At 36.8% G+C, this 17268-nt stretch overlaps 1 long non-coding RNA gene across 1 annotated transcript; it reads left to right on the top strand.

Moving 5' to 3' along the window:
• The first annotated feature begins 241 nt into the window (after window positions 1-241).
• LOC131998880 (uncharacterized) lies at window positions 242-15115 on the top strand. The gene is made up of 3 exons (XR_009398910.1): window positions 242-286; window positions 6473-6630; window positions 14960-15115. It is a non-coding gene; the product is annotated as an uncharacterized LOC131998880 (long non-coding RNA).
• Window positions 15116-17268: the final 2153 nt, after the last annotated feature.

Consider the following 17268-nt stretch of genomic DNA (forward strand, 5'->3'; position numbering starts at 1 on the left):
AACCTATGAACAAAAATAGTGTAATATTCAGCTATACATTTCTAAAAAAGTATTTCTCCAAGATGAAGAAATCATTATTATAGAACTTTGTTAATTTGAATTTTCACTCTCATTTTAACTTAAAACTTAAGATAGAGTTAAAATGTATATCTTCTTATGTAAATGTATAATTATATTGCATTTATATATTTACTTATGTCTTTCCTGTCTCCATCAATGGAGGATAAAGTCCTCAAGACTGATTTTTCACAGCTGAAACCGGTCTACCTTGAATAGTGGCTGTTCGGTAAGTACAAGTGGAATCCATGAAGATTCAATTTCTCTGTTTATGAATTCTATTTAAATGCAAGGCCTGTGTGACAGTTTGTACTTAGATGGCATGTTTACATTTTTGCTTTTAGTCCTGTAATTGCTCTGTATGGTATGCAATTCAGACTTAATTCATGTAATTTTACACTTAAGGTAGTAGATAACTATTAAGAGACCTGTCCAAATTAACGGGGCCAGAGAGTAGCAGAGCTGGCAATAAAGCTAATGGGTTCTTATTTTTCAATTCAGCGAAAACTCTCTCTTACCAAAGGAAATAACTATAAACTCACCTACATTTGTGAAAATATGATTTGCTCGTTTCTGGCATCCAAATACACAGCTTGGCAAAGAGAACAGAAATTTGACAGACATCTAAAGAAATTCTTCTACTCTCTCTTTTCTGAACTCTCTCTCTTTGCAGCCCCTATATATATTTTTTTTTCAGTTAATTCACATAGATTATACATGTAAATATACATATATACTTTCTTACCTTTGAGTATGTTCAGTAGCACTTTTTCTTTATAACTATCTTTCTGTTGAAGGGATTTCAAATAGTTGAGAAAAGCTGAAATAATGATTATCATACTCTCAAAGGGGCATATTCTTATTTGCCAGTTCCAGACAATTCCACTGGACTTTCCAAGTGATTACTGTATCTTCTGCTAAAACCTCTAAAAGCAACCACTTCATATAAAAATTGAAAGCACTTAACAACACAGGCTGTGTATGCCAAGAAGAGAAGCACAAAACCACACTGATTAGGATGATAGTATGAGAAGTTCTTTCGACCTGGTCCTACATAAAACCGGTGAAAGTACTTAAAAAAAATAAGAACAACAAAAATTAAGCCTCTGGAAATGATCCTAAGGAAAAACAATACATGAATAAATATCTATTCAAGAAAATCTATGAAAATTTGGTAAGAAAATCAAGGGTCAAATGGGAAGATAACATATTCAAAGTGATAAAAAAAAATGATCTACCAAGAAAATCTTATATCTAGGAATGTTGTCTTTCAAAAAGGAAGGCAAAGTTAAGATACATATGATAGAGTCTAGTCATCTGCAAAAAAAGAAATATTTTCAAAAATATATGATGAAGGGGTCCCTGAGTGGCTCAGTAGGTTAAGTGACCGACTCTTGATTTCTGCTCTGGTCATGATCTCAGGGCCATGACCTTGGTCATGATCTCAGGCTCTGCACTGAGTGTGGAACCTGCTTAAGATTCTCTCATTCTCTCCTCTCTTCCTCTCTCTCTCTCTCTCTCCCCCATTCTTCCTCTGCCCCTACCCCAACCCCCCAGCACCCTTGTGCTCCCTCACCCTAAAAAAAGAAAAAAAGTCAAACCAATTAATTAAAGTGGATGATAGGCCCAAATGTAAAAATATAAAGATATGAAGTTCCTAAAAAATAACACAGGAGAATCTCTAGATTACTGTGGGTCTGGCAGTAACTTTTTAAATACAACTTAAAAGTCTTGCTCCCTGAAAGAAATGTGATAAACTAGATTTCATTAGAATTAAAGATTTTCTCTGTGCGAGACAATCTCAAGAGAGCAAGAAGACATGCAATCACTGGGAAAAATATTTGCAAAAGTGTATCTATTGAAGGACGGTTATCCAAAATATGCAGAGAATACGAAAGCTCAAAAATGAGAAAATTAACACCTTGATTTCAAAATGGGCCAGGGGTGTCTGTATGGATCAGTTGGTTAAGCAGACTCGGTTTTGGCTCAGGTCATATCTCAGGGTTGTGGGATCAAGCCCTGCATTAGGCTCTGCACTGGGTGTGGAGTCTACTTAGGATTCTCTCTCTCTCTCCCCTCTGCCCCTTTCCCCCTCTCTAAAATAAAATAAAATAAAATAAAATAAAATAGGCCAAAGTTATGAATAGACACTTCACCAAAGATATACAGATGGCAAATAAGCACATGAAAAAATGTCCATCATCTTATCTCATTAGGGAATTATAAATCAAAACAACAATGAAATACCACTATACATCTATAAGAATGGCTGCCACCCAAGATAATGGCCACACCAAATGCTGGTGGCGATATGGAGCGACAAGAACTGTCCTTCATTGTTGGTAGGGATGCAACATGGGACATCCACTTTGGGAGACAGTACGGCCATTCTTACAAAACTAAACAATATCTTATCATACATTTCACCAATCATGCCCCTTCATATTTACACAAATGAGTTGAAGACATGTCCATACAAAACCCTTCACATGGAAGTTTACAGCTTTTTTTTCACAATGGCCAAATCCTGTAAGCAACTATGATGTCCTCTAGCAGGTGAGTGGCTGCATAAACTGTGCTCCATCCCAACAATGGAATAGGATTCAGTGCTAAGACAAAATGAGCTATCAAGTCACAAAAAGACAGGGAGGAACCTTAAATGAATACTGCCAAATGGAAGAAGTGAATCTGAAAAGTCTAAAACATTATATGACACTCTAGAGAAGGAAGAGCTATGGAAACATGTGTTAGGAGGGAGAGAAGGGTGAATTGGAGAGAACAGATGAATTTCGGAGTAGTGAAACTCTTCTGTACCCTATCACAGTGGATTACTACAGTAGTGGATATTATAGTACATTAATATATATTTGTACAAACCCATAGAATGTACAATACTTAGAGTGAAACTTAACATAAACTATGGACTTTGAGTGTCCGTGTAGCTTTGTCTATTTTAACAAATGTATCACTCCAGTAGGGGATGGTGATAATGGGGGAGGCTGTGCATGTGTGAAGGCAGGGGATATCTGGGATACATCTGTAACTTATGCTCAATTTGGTAGTGAATCCAAAACCGCTCTAAAAATTTAAATCTATTAAAAATCATTAAAGAAATTAAAATGTTAAGAAGAGAGAAACTTTATATAAATACACAGAAATTTCCCTCCACAAATTTTTAATAAAACAGCTATTGTTTGGGCACCTGGGTGGCTCAGGCAGTTAAATGTCTGACTTCGAGTCAGATCGTGATCTCAGGGTCCTGGGATCAAGCCTCACTTCAGGCTCCCCACTGAGCATGATGATTGCTTCTCCTTCTCCCTCTCCTTCTGTCCCTCCCCCTGCTTATGCACACACACATTCTCTCTCTCTAATAAATAAATAAAATCTTAACAACACCAATATATTTAGTGTTAAATATAAACATGGCATTCTGGTTTTTGTGTTAGGGACTCAAGTTGAAACACAGATGAGTTTTATCTACAAGAGGCTCACATTCTCTTTGGCCAGATAAAATACATACACACAGAACAACCTTTGCAGGCCATGTAATGGTGACCATCATAAGGAAGATTTAAATAACTCCATGGGACTTCAAAAGGAGTACTACTTCCTTCTCTCAGGGAAAGTTCTTTGAGGCAGGTGGCATTATCACTAGTCTTTGAAAGAAGGGATATATACAAATACTGAAGGTCTTTCCTAGTGGAATGAACTGTAAAAGTAAAGGCATGTGGTTTAGATAGTGGAGGTTTAAGAACACATGCTAACCAAAATCAAGGATTTAACTCCCAAGAGAAAACCTGAACATGCAAAATCGAGGGGGAAAAACTGGAGTAGCCAATCATCTGTGTAGGTGAGGCAGTGATCTACAGGCTAATCCCAGATGGAGGAGGGAGACTTCTTTAAGACAAGAAGAGGATGGATAAATATTTGAAGTAAATGGATGTTGAAAAAAGAGAATTCAGATAACTTTAAATAATTTATTTTCCTAAACTATGAAGCAACATCTTTGGCAAGGGATCAGAGTGGTCTGGATACAGTTTAAGGCTTGAGATCAAGAGGAGCTTCAAAGAATGTATAGGAAACAATGTGGCAAATATCGTATTAGAGATCATTTGGAGAGGCAAGGCTATCATGTACAGTTGAGCACATTGTGGCTGTAAAATGGTGCCCAGATGAAAAGCCAAGTGGGAGCAGGAGGTGCTGCCTCAGCCTGTGTCCACTCCAAGGAGGGCCTTTCTTTAACTCACACAGAGATTCTAAATGGGCCAGCAGTAGCCCTGAAGAATATCTAAAATGAAATTAATGTTCAGGTTTTATTAAACACCTATACTTTTAAGTGAACCTACAGTACTTGACTTAAAAGAAGTAAGTGGCTTTGTATTAAAAACTCACCAAAAATTTAAAGAGGACATCCCTTATGTTCCATGAGCTGGTGGTGGCAGGGGAGACCTGAGCAGCACAGTTAGTTAAAGGACAGACTCTTGGTTTTGGCTCAGGTCCTGATTTCAGGATCATGAGATCGAGCCCTGGGTCTGACTTCATGCTCAGCACAGAGTCTGCTTGATTTCCTTTCTCTCTCTCTCTCTCCCTCTGCCCCTTCCACTTGCACACGCTCTCTCTCTCTCTCTCTCTCTCTCTAAAATAAATAAATAAATAAATAAATCTTAAAAAACAAAACCAAACAAAACAAAAAAGATGTTCCATTAGCCCTGGAACTAGAGCACAATAAGGCATTTCAAGATCATTATGTCAAAGTTCTGTGGTGGAAGCAGCAGTCACTTTTAAAAAGTAGGATTTCCTTCCATCGTAGTTTTGTTGGCAACATTCCCAAAACTATTGAGCAGTCTAAATAATTTGCCAATATATTTATGGTGTGGATTTAATTAGATAAATTGTCACTTTAGCCAAATGGCTTTTCTTAATCACTGCTTGGTTTGGACTTCCTATCTTGGAAACATAACTGGTGTTCTCTGGAAATTCTTAGTGACCAGCCTGGTAGGCAAATTCTAAATAAAAGATATTCTTCAGATGCTATTTTAGGTAAACTGTCTCTTCAGTAATTCAAGTGGTTAAAAGTTAAAGGCAGTATTGTATTTAGATGGACGTAATTTCAATACTGAAGGCAACACTCAACCATATAGTTTATCGTGCCTCTGCATCAATCAGAGAAGAGCACAATCAATCTTACCCCACGGCACTGGGGATGCAGAGATATTATGCAAATACGAGGAAAGAAAGAGAATATTTTGGCCTTTTTACAACCCTCTTTGTTGCTATTAAATGTCAAACTATACACAATGTACTATTTCACTTCCAAATTTCAGAATTCCCAGACTAATAAAGCTTAAGTAGTTTAAAATGATTATAGCCTCAAAGGCATTTAGGTAGGCTGCAGAAATCACACCTTCCCACCTCTCCCTGGCCTGCCTTGGTGGGTGCTGCAGGGGATAAACCTAATAGAGATAATGCAGAACAGCATGGAGTACCAAATGATCCCACCGAATTGATTTTCAACTGGTGCCAATCAACTGAAATGAATGTGCTTTTTAGTCTGGAATAGTTTACCTCTTGCATATTGAGACAATTGATTTGATGCAATCGGTGATTTTTCTCTGTGTCTGCTCTCTAGTATAAATAGATTTACCATTTCTATTTCGTGATGAACAAATAGCCTTGGCCTCTGTGTGTAACCTACATATTACCTATTACAGTTTCTGGGCTGTTACAGGTAAGGAAGTAGGGGGTTTTGTCTACTTAAAGAAATGCTCAAAGTAAACAATCAATATAAATCCCAAGTATTATTATCTTTAGAAAGAAGTGTTTCTTTAAAAAAGGTGGTTGTGTAGAATCTGGTTTTCCTAATTCGTGTAAGAGCTCTAAAAATTTAGTTCCTTTCTATTCAGCTACACTGGCTTCAGAAGTTCTTTACTAATTACTCAATAAAGATACAGTTTCCTTTATTTTTCCAATTTTTATATCTCTAGATCTTTCCATAATTACAGGCACAGGTAACCAATTTGTTCTACCCTTTATTACTAAATTGATTACTTATCTTTTCATAAAACTAACGTCACCTCAATTCTGGCTTTTTTCCCCCACTCAAAATTCTCACAATAATCTCCATCACAAGATATTTCCTTAAAAAAGTCAATGAAGTTGCAAAGAAAAAGTTAAATGCTATTATGCTGCCCCATTCTCTCTTCCATTGTCCCAAATAACTCTCCTGACTGCAAGGCTGTCAGGCACAGCATGACACCTGCTAAAAATGCCTTCCACCCAGCGTCTTGTCAGATGTAGCCCATGTTTTGTGCTCTCTGATCTTCTAAAAGAACAAACAAACCCCAGAGCGTAGGAAGGTACTTAGATGGTTCTAGGGAAGCTGTCATTTCCACGGTTGCTTTGTTCTTCACTGCAGAGAGAGGCCGAGACTAAAAACTCCTGGAAGAAAAGAGAAGAATGAAATAGCATCACCAGCATGTGGATGAATGTCAAGTAGCGGAAAAGGCTGGACCACGTAGCAAAGATGACTGTAGGTGCAGATACAAAATGGGAAGAGAATATTTGAGTGTTTTAGTGAGTATTCAAAGTGAAGACCATGTGGAAATGAAATGTACAGAAATGTGTCATCAGGGAAAATCATAGTCAATGCTGTTTAGCCTTCTGGTTATAAAATGCTCAAATATTTGCCCAAACTATCCTCTCTGGTCTACAATATTAGGGAGACACAAGCAAAATATGTGTGTAAATGTGTGTGTGTGTATGTGTGTGTATAAATGACTCTAACCTTCATTATATTGAAAAGAACAAAATGCTTAAAGTGTTGAACAATACACAGGAATCTATTTTCTACAAAATACTTGAGCACATAGATACAAATATTACAAGTATGCTTAGAGCAACACCGCTAGTGGTAGAGGGGGAAAAAAAAGTAATTGAGAGAGAAGAATTATACAATATCCTCAAATGGAAAACTGTGCAGCCATTAAAATAACTGAATTAGATTCTGACTTAGAAAAATATCCACTGCATATTGTTAGATGAAATAGCAAGCCTCAGAACACAATGAAGGATCTGATCCCAATTTGTTTAAAGACCCAAACGAAATTGTAGTCGAACATAAAAGATGCATACTTATATGCACAGAAAAATTCTCAAAGGATAATAAACACGGAACTATTAAGGGAAAGAGGAGGGCGTACCCTTTTTACTATACACACTTACAATATTATTTGAACTTGTTAAGGCCAGCATGTTTTTCTTGTTTAATTTAACTAAAACAAAAAGATTAAAAGAAAAGTGTACATTGTGTTCTTGGAGTAAGTATGATTTTAGATAGTTTGGGGGGGGGGGAAGGAAAAGCGTCAGACTTCCAAATAGACTTTTCCATTTATATTTCAGTACCTCTGGCTCTTTTTTAAAGGTCATAAATATATGTAGTTGATGACTACAGAGTGACCTGTTTATCCTTTCCCTTGGCTTTGAAGTCAAGAAATATGTGTGCTGCCCTCTCCACATGCTTCCTTTCGGCCGGCACCCGTTTTCCACGTGGTCTGTTGTTACAATATCCTGGAATCCACATAATAAAACCTCAACTTTTGTCTCTTGACTTCCAATTCTGTGATTAAAAGGGAATCCAATTATAGTGCAGAGGAGTGCCCAAAGTGTATGTGTACAGAACAATGAGTTCTGATGAGGTACAGAGGGTTCTGGCAAAGTATGGCTCCATAGCAGACACAATCAGCAGTATTTTGTTGTTGTTTCTTTGTTTGTTTTTAAGATTTTTTTAATATATATTTATTTGACAGACAGATCACAAGAAGGCAGAGAGGCAGGCAGAGAGAGAGAGAGGAGGAAGCAGGCTCCCTGCTGAGCTGAGAGCCCGATGTGGGGCTTGATTCCAGGACTCTGAGATCATGACCTGAGTCGAAAGCAGAGGCTTTAAGCCACTGAGCCACCCAGGGGCACCCAAAATCAGCAATGTTAAGGGAGTTAGTTAGATGCAAAGAGATACGGGAAAGATACTTGTTCATTTAATCTCTATTGAAGAGGCAGTCACATGTTAGGAGAGAAAAGGAAGGTTTGAAGCATAACTGTAGAAAATTAGTGTCTGGGCACCTTCAGACACTCATAAATATTTGAGTTCTCTCCACCTCCACCACCCCCTCTCTCGGCCACCCCCAAATTTCCTAAATCTCAAATAGTGTAGGCATCACCCGTGACAAGAAAGCAGGGCAGTAATGGATGCTAGTTGTCACGTAGAGACACAGAAAAGAAACAGTGAAGCACAGCTTGTTCTTCATTAAAAAGCATGTCATGTGAAAGGGAGTCCAGAGTAAAGTGACCAAACTTTTGTACACACATTGGTCTGACTTCCATGTCACAGCAGCTGCTGTCTTTGTAATCAATGTATGTGGAACTGCAAAAGCATCCCCATGACACTTTCAAATGTGTTTTGCAACTTTTTCCATGTGGTTGGCAGGTTCTGGCAAAGCATATATTAACTACCCATGGGTCTGTCATCCTATTACATGCGGCAGCTCTGTGATTATATGAAACAAGTGAGTACTTTCCTTCCTATTTTCAGAACGATCATATCCAACCTTTGGATACAGAAAAACACTAAAATGCACATAGTGATAGCACAGAACAGCTCTACTGTGGTATTAAAATTATGTCTCAGGTGATCAAATCCCTGTACAGCAAATATGAGTCTTTGTATCTTCACGGTCAGGGCTGCATCTGGGTATTCCTACTGCGACCACTTAAAATGTTGATAACTATCTGATTCATCCCCTTATGTCCAGTTTCTCCTTGACCCAAAACCTACCTACCACTAGCTAGACTAATCTTCTTTATGCCTAATTTTTACAGCATTCTAAAGTCCTCCGGGCCTTGCTCATGCCTAATGAATTTAAAAATAAACCCCACAGCCTACCCCTGGAAGCTTTTCATCACAAAGATTCAACTTACCATTTCTGTCTTTGTTGTCTTATACCTTCTACCTGAAATATGGATAGCTTTTCTCCACCATTGCCTTTTGAAGTTCAAACAGTTCTTTTTTTCTTTTTAAATTTTTATCTTTAATGGAAGTCTAGTTGACGTACAATATTAGTTTTAGATGTAAAACATAGGGATTCAACAATTCTATGCCACAACTTTCATCACCGTCTGTCACCATACAAAGTTTTTATTATATTATATTCTCTATGCTATATTTTTCATCCTTATGACTTATTTACCTTATAACTGGAAGTCTGTACCTTTTAATCCTCTTCACCAATTTTTCCCATCTCCCTCACCCCATCTGCTCTGGCAACCATCAGTTTGTTATCTCTGTTTATGACTCTGTTTCTGTTTTTTCTATTTGCTCATTTGTTTTGTTTTTAAATTCCACATATAAGCAAAATCATATCTGTTTTTCTTTCTTTGACTTATTTCACTCAGCATAATGCCCTCTGGGTCTGTCCATGCTGTCACAAAGGGGAAGATTTCCTTCTTTTTTTTCATTGGTAATTTGTCGAAAGCACAAGATTTCATAGTGAAGCAGGATACTGAACTGGGTCTTAATCATCTGCATTAAGTTGTCTGAAATAGAAACACAGATAGCGACATTTTGGAAAAGAGCACCAGGAACATAGTGGTTGATAAATAATTGACAACTGTCTAATTTTCCACCAATGACCATTAAGTGAAAGATTCTACCTTTATATTTTAATTTTCATTTTCTCACTATTCTGTTCTTTCCAGATTTCCCACTGGTGCTCCAATATAGATGAAATGCTTTTTTTCAGGAATAAGGAAGTACAAACAGCTTCTGTCTGTTTGGTGTGTCGGTTGTAGTTAAACAGTGCTAAGATCTGGAAGCAGATCATTCAGATTTCAATCATATCTCCTCTGACACTTACAAATCTTACTCTAAATCTCTGCCTTTGGTTTCCTCAGGCATAATATAGACAGTATCAGACATAGTTTGCAGGGCTCTTAGTAACTCAACAGATGTAATATATGTAAAATGTCTGGCACAGCATGAGTGGTCAATGGATATTTGTCAAAAATAACTAACTGGCAGGTACAGATGATTATCTGTGTTACTTACTCGGCATTTTTGTATAAACCGCAATCGACACAGACCATAGTAAACAAAATTAGTGCAACTTAATGAAGAAATAACTAAACTTGTAACTGAAGTACTCTTGCTTTGAAAGATCCTTCTGGCATGGTTGCCAGTGTCTTTTCTGGCAAAACCCTTATTTCCTATTTCTTAATTTGCTCATTCTTAATCAAGGGGGTTCCATTAAATTGTCTCTAAGATTTCGTACAGAGCTAATGTTCTTTATTCATACTTTTAAAAAATGTATACCCTAAAAACAAAATAAAACAACAACAACAAAATGTCTACCATGCCTAACTCCAGAAAGGAAAAGCAACCATCCCAATTTCTTGGTCACTCCTATTTGAACCAGAGTATGCCAAGTTATGCCATGGAAATAACCCCAAATCATAGTGTGTCTATAACACAAAGGTGAGTGTCCCCCACAGGAACTGACCAGTAAGAGTATGCAGCAGTAGTCACTGTGGTAGCTGGTGGGACGCGGGTGGGTTGCGAAGGGTGGATACATTGGTACCTATCAATTAAAAGAATAATCTCAGGATCTCTCTCCCTTTCTTTCTTACTCTTTAAACAATTTCCTAGGTATATTGATTGCATTTCAAGATATCCAAAGAATAATTCAAGTTCAGCAGTAGTCTATCATTTTCCATCTCTAAGCTACAGCAGGCAAATTTCCCCTGGAGAAAGCTAGGGTCATGTAAGGTACCAAGGGGATTTTTTCCTGTTTCGATTATTCTGGGAAGGAAGATTAGTGTGGGAGAGGCATAAAGCCAAACCTGTTCAAATTAATCCAGAAATATACAAAATGCCAAACGTAAAATGTTAAGAGTTTCAATTTCTAGAATATACATAGCTGGTTAATTTATAAATTAGGTTTCCCTTAAAGCTTTGGTGCTTTTATAAGGCTGTATCCACTGAGGAAATAAAACACTTCAACTTTGCTTTGTGCATTCAACTATCAAGGACGATTCACTTGCAATCTTTTTTTTTTTTTTTTTTTTTTAAATTTAGGTCATTTTATCATTAGTAGTCAACAGTCTCAAATATTTAGACCTCTATCCAAAGATAATGAAAAAAAAGCAAACAAACATATTATTGTAACCTATTTAAGAATACTTTAACTATGAAACACCATTCAAGCATAAGTCACTTCTTGAATTATGGCTGAACTTTAGAATCTTTTTTTAGGCCAAGTCAAGAACACCAATTTATGAGCTTATTGAGGAAAATCAATGCTTAGAACATACCTGAAATTTACAAAGGGTCAATCCTCATTAATGTAATTTGCAGTAAGAGCTAAACAGAATAAATAACACACATTTTAATTGGGGATCTCTATTAATAAAACAGTCTGTGCACAGTAGCTCCTAATTGGCACGGTTTTCTTTACGTGTTCAATGTCTAAAAGGCCTACAGCAGAAAGAACAGGTGGTAACAGGAATCATTTTAACAGCAGTACAAAGAACTAAAGAAAAATCAGACCCATCTAAAAAGAGTGAACTATTCATATAAAATTAGGGCTTCCTTAGTTTTATGACAGTAATATCTCTTCTTAAACTTTCACTACCCCTCAGGAATGATTACAGAGATTTTAACTTGTTTTTGAAGCCTACACATACTATGATATGACATATTTTCTTAAATCCCATCTCTTCTGCATCAGTTAATAAGCACACCACAGAGAGGATTCTTTCCTTGGCTTTAGATTTGAAGGAAGTATGTTGGTAAAGAACAAAGGGAGTTGTTCTTTTTTAAGTTTTGATTAGTTGAAATAGTTTTATTTTATAAATTAACAAAAATGGAAATTAAAGTGTACTAGATTGTCTACAACAAAATGATCAGGACATACTCTCCTAGATGAAGTCAAAGTCAAAGTAAATAATAATATTCCACTTATTAAGCAGTTCAAGTGTCCTACAGTTCTTCTCATAAGTATGTAATGAATATATTTACTACTGAAAATGAGAAAGAGAGAAAAGAGAGAATCCTGTAATCGAGAGAGTTGTGATTTAGATATTAAATATTCCTCTGGCTCTATGCAAGGACCAAAACCAAATTGTAGTTGTGTTATTGAAAGATATATTTTTTAAATCTCCCTTTTATGGGCTACCTGTGAGACATTTTAGACAAGTCATAAAAAGTCTTGATGGACTAACTCGTCAACAGACATAATAGGGCCATTTTAATGTCAGTCAGCTTGGCAAGAGGAACTTGGAATCTGAAAATGTACTGTCAATTGTAATGTAATTTCCAGTGTGTACTACCCAGGACTTTCACCCATGTTAAAATGCCTTATTTCCTTAATAAGAAGAGAGCCAGAATATATATAAGAGAGGGACACAGACAAAAGCAGACCAGAAGAGAGAAGAAGCGACAGAGAAACTAGAGAGGCAAAGGAATGTGTATAGACTATGTAAAGGCTCCACACCTGTGTAAATACATAAGGGTTCCATGAACTCAAAATGCTCTTTAGCTTTGACCCAAAGCAAAAGAATATTACTTTAGTGACTATCACCCAAGTGCACAATCCTCTTAAAAATAGATCCTTTGTGAATTGTATTAATCACCATGTATGAAACCTTTCAGTCTGAAAGGTAAATTTCAAGGTGTTGAAGCAACGTCAGTATGGAGGGTGTTGCTTTTGGAGGAAAGCTGTCAGGTCTTTCATGGGTGCTGTCAAGTACAAGTTGTCAATATGAATAAGAGACTTTAGGGGCACTTATAAGAGGGAGTGCGAGGGTAAATGTATGACGAGGGAACGTGGGGTTAAATTGCCAGGAGCCCTTTCTATTTTTTTTTAATTAGAAATTCCATCTAGCAGTTTTGAGTCCATGGGGATTCTGAGGCCAAATCTAGAGGAATGTGTTTACAGAACGACTGAAATCTGTAAGGTCAGGACCACGGCAACATCAGTAATTAAAAACCAGTTTGACTTAAAATTAGTGTCATTAATTGTGTTTTAAAAGTTAACATCTTCTGAGAATTTCTCACCCTCGGAGTTTCCCTCTGCCCTCCTCCTTGTAAGTTAAAGAGTGGTTAACACAACTGAAAAAGCCAACTGTGTTGGAAACCAAAATGACGGTACTCGTTAGAGGAGAATAAGGTGTTGGGCCTGCGTGTGGGGAATGCACCGATCAGACCAGCTCACACCACCCACATGAAGCCTGCGGAGCCACCTCAGTTCATAACTTTCACACCACTCTGTGTTTTGCTTTGGTTCCCTTAATTCAAAGCCTGTGATCTTTGGAAATGGTTTTGTTTTCCCATGGTCTTAGTTGGGCTTCCTAGAGAGCAGGGCCTGGCAACAGCTTTCCTCCCCAGCCTCACTAGAACTCCAACAACAGACTTCTTGTAATGACTCCAGAGCAGGGGTAGGATTAGGATATTTGTCCAAGAGACCTGGCTTTTCTCAGTCTCACACCTTCTGATTTTGAAAGGAAGAAAATTTGTTCCTGAGTTTTAAAGAAGACATTTTTATTCTCCTGTTGACCCTTGGGCCCTGAATCTAGAGATAACACAGTCATTTTTCAAATATTCAGATCTTCATGGGCTACCAAGGTTCCAGCACAGAGAGCTAGTATCATCTTTCAACTCGAAATGCTTCAAATGGGTCAAAATAACAGTCTTTGTTCTTTGAGGCTGCTATAGCAAAATGCCACAGACTGGGTGGATTATAAACAACAGATGTTTATAGCTCACAGTTCTGAGGGCTGGAAGTCCAAGATCAAGGTGCTGGCATGAGGGCCTTCTTCCAGGTCACAGAATTCTACTTGTGTCTTCATATGGTGGAAGGGGTAGGGATTTCTCTGGGGTCTCTTTTTATAAAGGCACTAATCCCTTTCATGAGGGTTTTTCCCTCATGACTTAAATACCTTCAAAGGCCCCAATTCCTAATACCCTCACTTTTGGGGGTTGGAATAACAGCATATGAATTTTACAGGGACACATTCAGACCACAGCAACAACATTCCAAATTTAAAGCTGTGTATCTGATAAGGGAACTCAGAAAGTAAAGATTCACCAACCAAATGACCAACCTGGAAACTCTACCAAGCAAGTCATCTTCATACCAAGTAGTATTTTCTCAACAACAGGATATGCATGATAGAAGGAATTATTACCTTCTACAGTGACCACTGATTTCCTTGATTGGATCAGGAATATACTATGACAAGCCACACAAGAGGAGATCAAATATCTCAGCACCGTGTAACTCTCCAGATAGGTTCATGAATGTCGTGAAGGCACATGCACAGAGTACACCTGCTACAATTTCATGGTACTAGACACTCAAGAAATATATGAACTTGGCCTGAACAATAAATGATGGTTAGTACCAATACATACTTTTTGTCAGAGTGGAGGTAAGAGTGGATTTGGTTGGCCCTTTTTCGCTGGGAACATTCTATTTTTCACCACTTCTTGCTCATCAGTGAAATGACAAATGTTAATGCCTATGGCTTATGCTTGTAATTCTGTATAATCAGCAAAATATCAAATTCGATTCAGTGTAATTTTAGAGAAAAAGTATTTCATTTGTCCTTAAAGTGTTTGCTTTTAAATTTGAAAAATTATGATTTAAATTTTAGCTCATCGCATGATTAGAATATGAAAACATTTGAATTAAATAGCTAAACAATGGATGTAATATATAAAGGATAGTCAAGAATTCATTCATTTTACCCTTTTGGATAGTAAGTACATAATCCAAACCATCTGTGTATGTGTATATGTGTTCTCTTTTATTTTTTATTTTACTTTATTTAAAGATTTTATTTATTTATTTGACAGAGAGGGACACAGCGAGAGAGGGAACACAAGCCGGGGAGTGGGAGAGGGAGAAGCAGGCTCCCCGCAGAGCAAGGAGCGTGATGCGGGCTCAATCCCGCATCAATCCCAGGACCCTGGCATGATGACCTGAGCCAAAGGCAGACGCTTAGCAACTGAGCCACCCAGGTGAACTTATTTTTTATTTTATTTGTTATGTATTCTCTTTAATCAGTGTATCTATTCTATGAATTTACCAATGCCATGCAAATGAACATGTACTGGCTAACTCCTGGGGAAATGACCCATTTGGATGAATTGAATTTGAATTAATTTCCATGAATATCTCCATATTATACAATAGGGATATTAATTCTCTGCTCCAGGAAATTTTTCTGTAGCATAATATTTGATATGTATACCTTTATGTCCGAACTTTATCAAATAGAGAAGAATCTCCTGCATTTCCCTGAATATTTCACTCAGAAACTAATGCCATTAAGATACAGCGTGACCATAGCAAGTAGTTGTTTTTCTCTTCCTTTTACAATTCATGAAAGAGATTTGGTTTATGTGTTACTTATATAACATATGTATGTCAAGTAATTGAAATAAGTACTCAGATATGTATGTGTTATCCAAATTTAAAGTATGTTTTCACTTTCAAAGACTCAGTTGGCTAAAATCAATTGTTTGTACAAGTGTGTGTGGAGAAGACTGTATGTATGTGTTGACACATATGTTCTTGGTATGTAATATCATTGCAGCTTCCTGATGTTATTTCTAATAGCCTTTATAATGTATGAAAACTTATGATAAGCAGCCCTGCCAGATGCCTGATTTAGGATACTGACCTAAAAAAAATGAATGCTAATATTTAAGAACAAAACTTAATAATTAAAAACAAACTTCTTTTTGCAAACTATATTCATTTTTTACTACTGTTTAGAGTTTACGTGTCTCAAAAGTATCATCAGCACAAATCGTCACACTTAAGACAAATATGAAATGTCTATAGAATTACGTAATGTGGAAGGATTGTATGCCATTAAATTAGAACTAAATAGTCATCAAAACTGAAGGTTCGGTTTGTTTTAAACTTCATGGCAGCTAAGTTAAAAATTAAAAGAACACATGAGATAAAATGATAACTATAGGGGCGCCTGGGTGGCTCAGTGGGTTAAGCCGCTGCCTTCGGCTCAGGTCGTGATCTCAGGGTCCTGGGATCGAGTCCCGCATCGGGCTCTCTGCTCAGCAGAGGGCCTGCTTCCCTTCCTCTCTCTCTGCCTGCTTCTCTGCCTACTTGTGATCTCTCTCTGTCAAATAAATAAATTAAAAAATCTTAAAAAAATGATAACTATACCATTTAAAATATATTGAAGGCACATATCTACATAGATGCTTTTAAATGGCAAAATATTCGCCATAAACATTATTTATTTCCTAAATTAAAATTAAACACATGTATTTTTCTGATCATCAAGTCGATTTATCTTTCAATTACTATGGTGTAAACTTAAGCATAAAAAAGAAAAAAAACCTTTTATGGAAAGATTTCTATAAAAATTTGTACTTCTGTAAATGTCTAGCATTCAAGACTAACTGATACACTTTCAATTCAAAAGAAATGATTAAGTAGAAAGATTTAGCTTCAGAGTGAAGACTTGTTTCAATCCTAGTTCTGTAGTTGACTGCCCATTTGATTTTTCATTTCATTTACACTCTCTGAGTTTGTTTTTTAAAAATGCTATAACAAACATTTGAAGTAAATGTGATAATGTGGGTAAATTACATGAGACACGATGCATTCAATTATGTGAAAGATACATTCTTCCTAAGGAGCCAATACTTCAATTATATATTAATAGTGTCTTGAATTTGTAAAATAATGCATAATTTAAACATTTGTACGTGCATTAAATTGTAAATTTCAGGATTGTAGGACATGATTATTTTTACCGACCTTTATTGAGGTATCATTCACAGATACTATTTACCCATTTTAAGTGTAGAATTGGATGTAATTTGGTAATGTGATGCAGTTGAGTAATACCACCATTATCAAAATATAGAATATCACCCTAAAAACTTTCCTTGAGTCCGTCTGCAGTCAGTCTTCTCTTATGACTCCCAGTCTCGGGCAACCATTGACATACTTCAGTAATTACACTTCTGCAGTGTCAAATTACGTATGATGTTAGGAAAAGGGGTACAACTTCTTTGCCTCATCCTTTCATCTTATTCTTAAAGATTTTCAATGGCTCTAGCACCATTTGTTGAAAAGACTGTCGTCTCACTGAATTACTTTGGCATTGAATTGAAAATCCATTGTC

Source organism: Mustela nigripes, chromosome 13, assembly GCF_022355385.1.
Source record: "Mustela nigripes isolate SB6536 chromosome 13, MUSNIG.SB6536, whole genome shotgun sequence".
NCBI classification, from domain to species: domain Eukaryota; kingdom Metazoa; phylum Chordata; class Mammalia; order Carnivora; family Mustelidae; genus Mustela; species Mustela nigripes.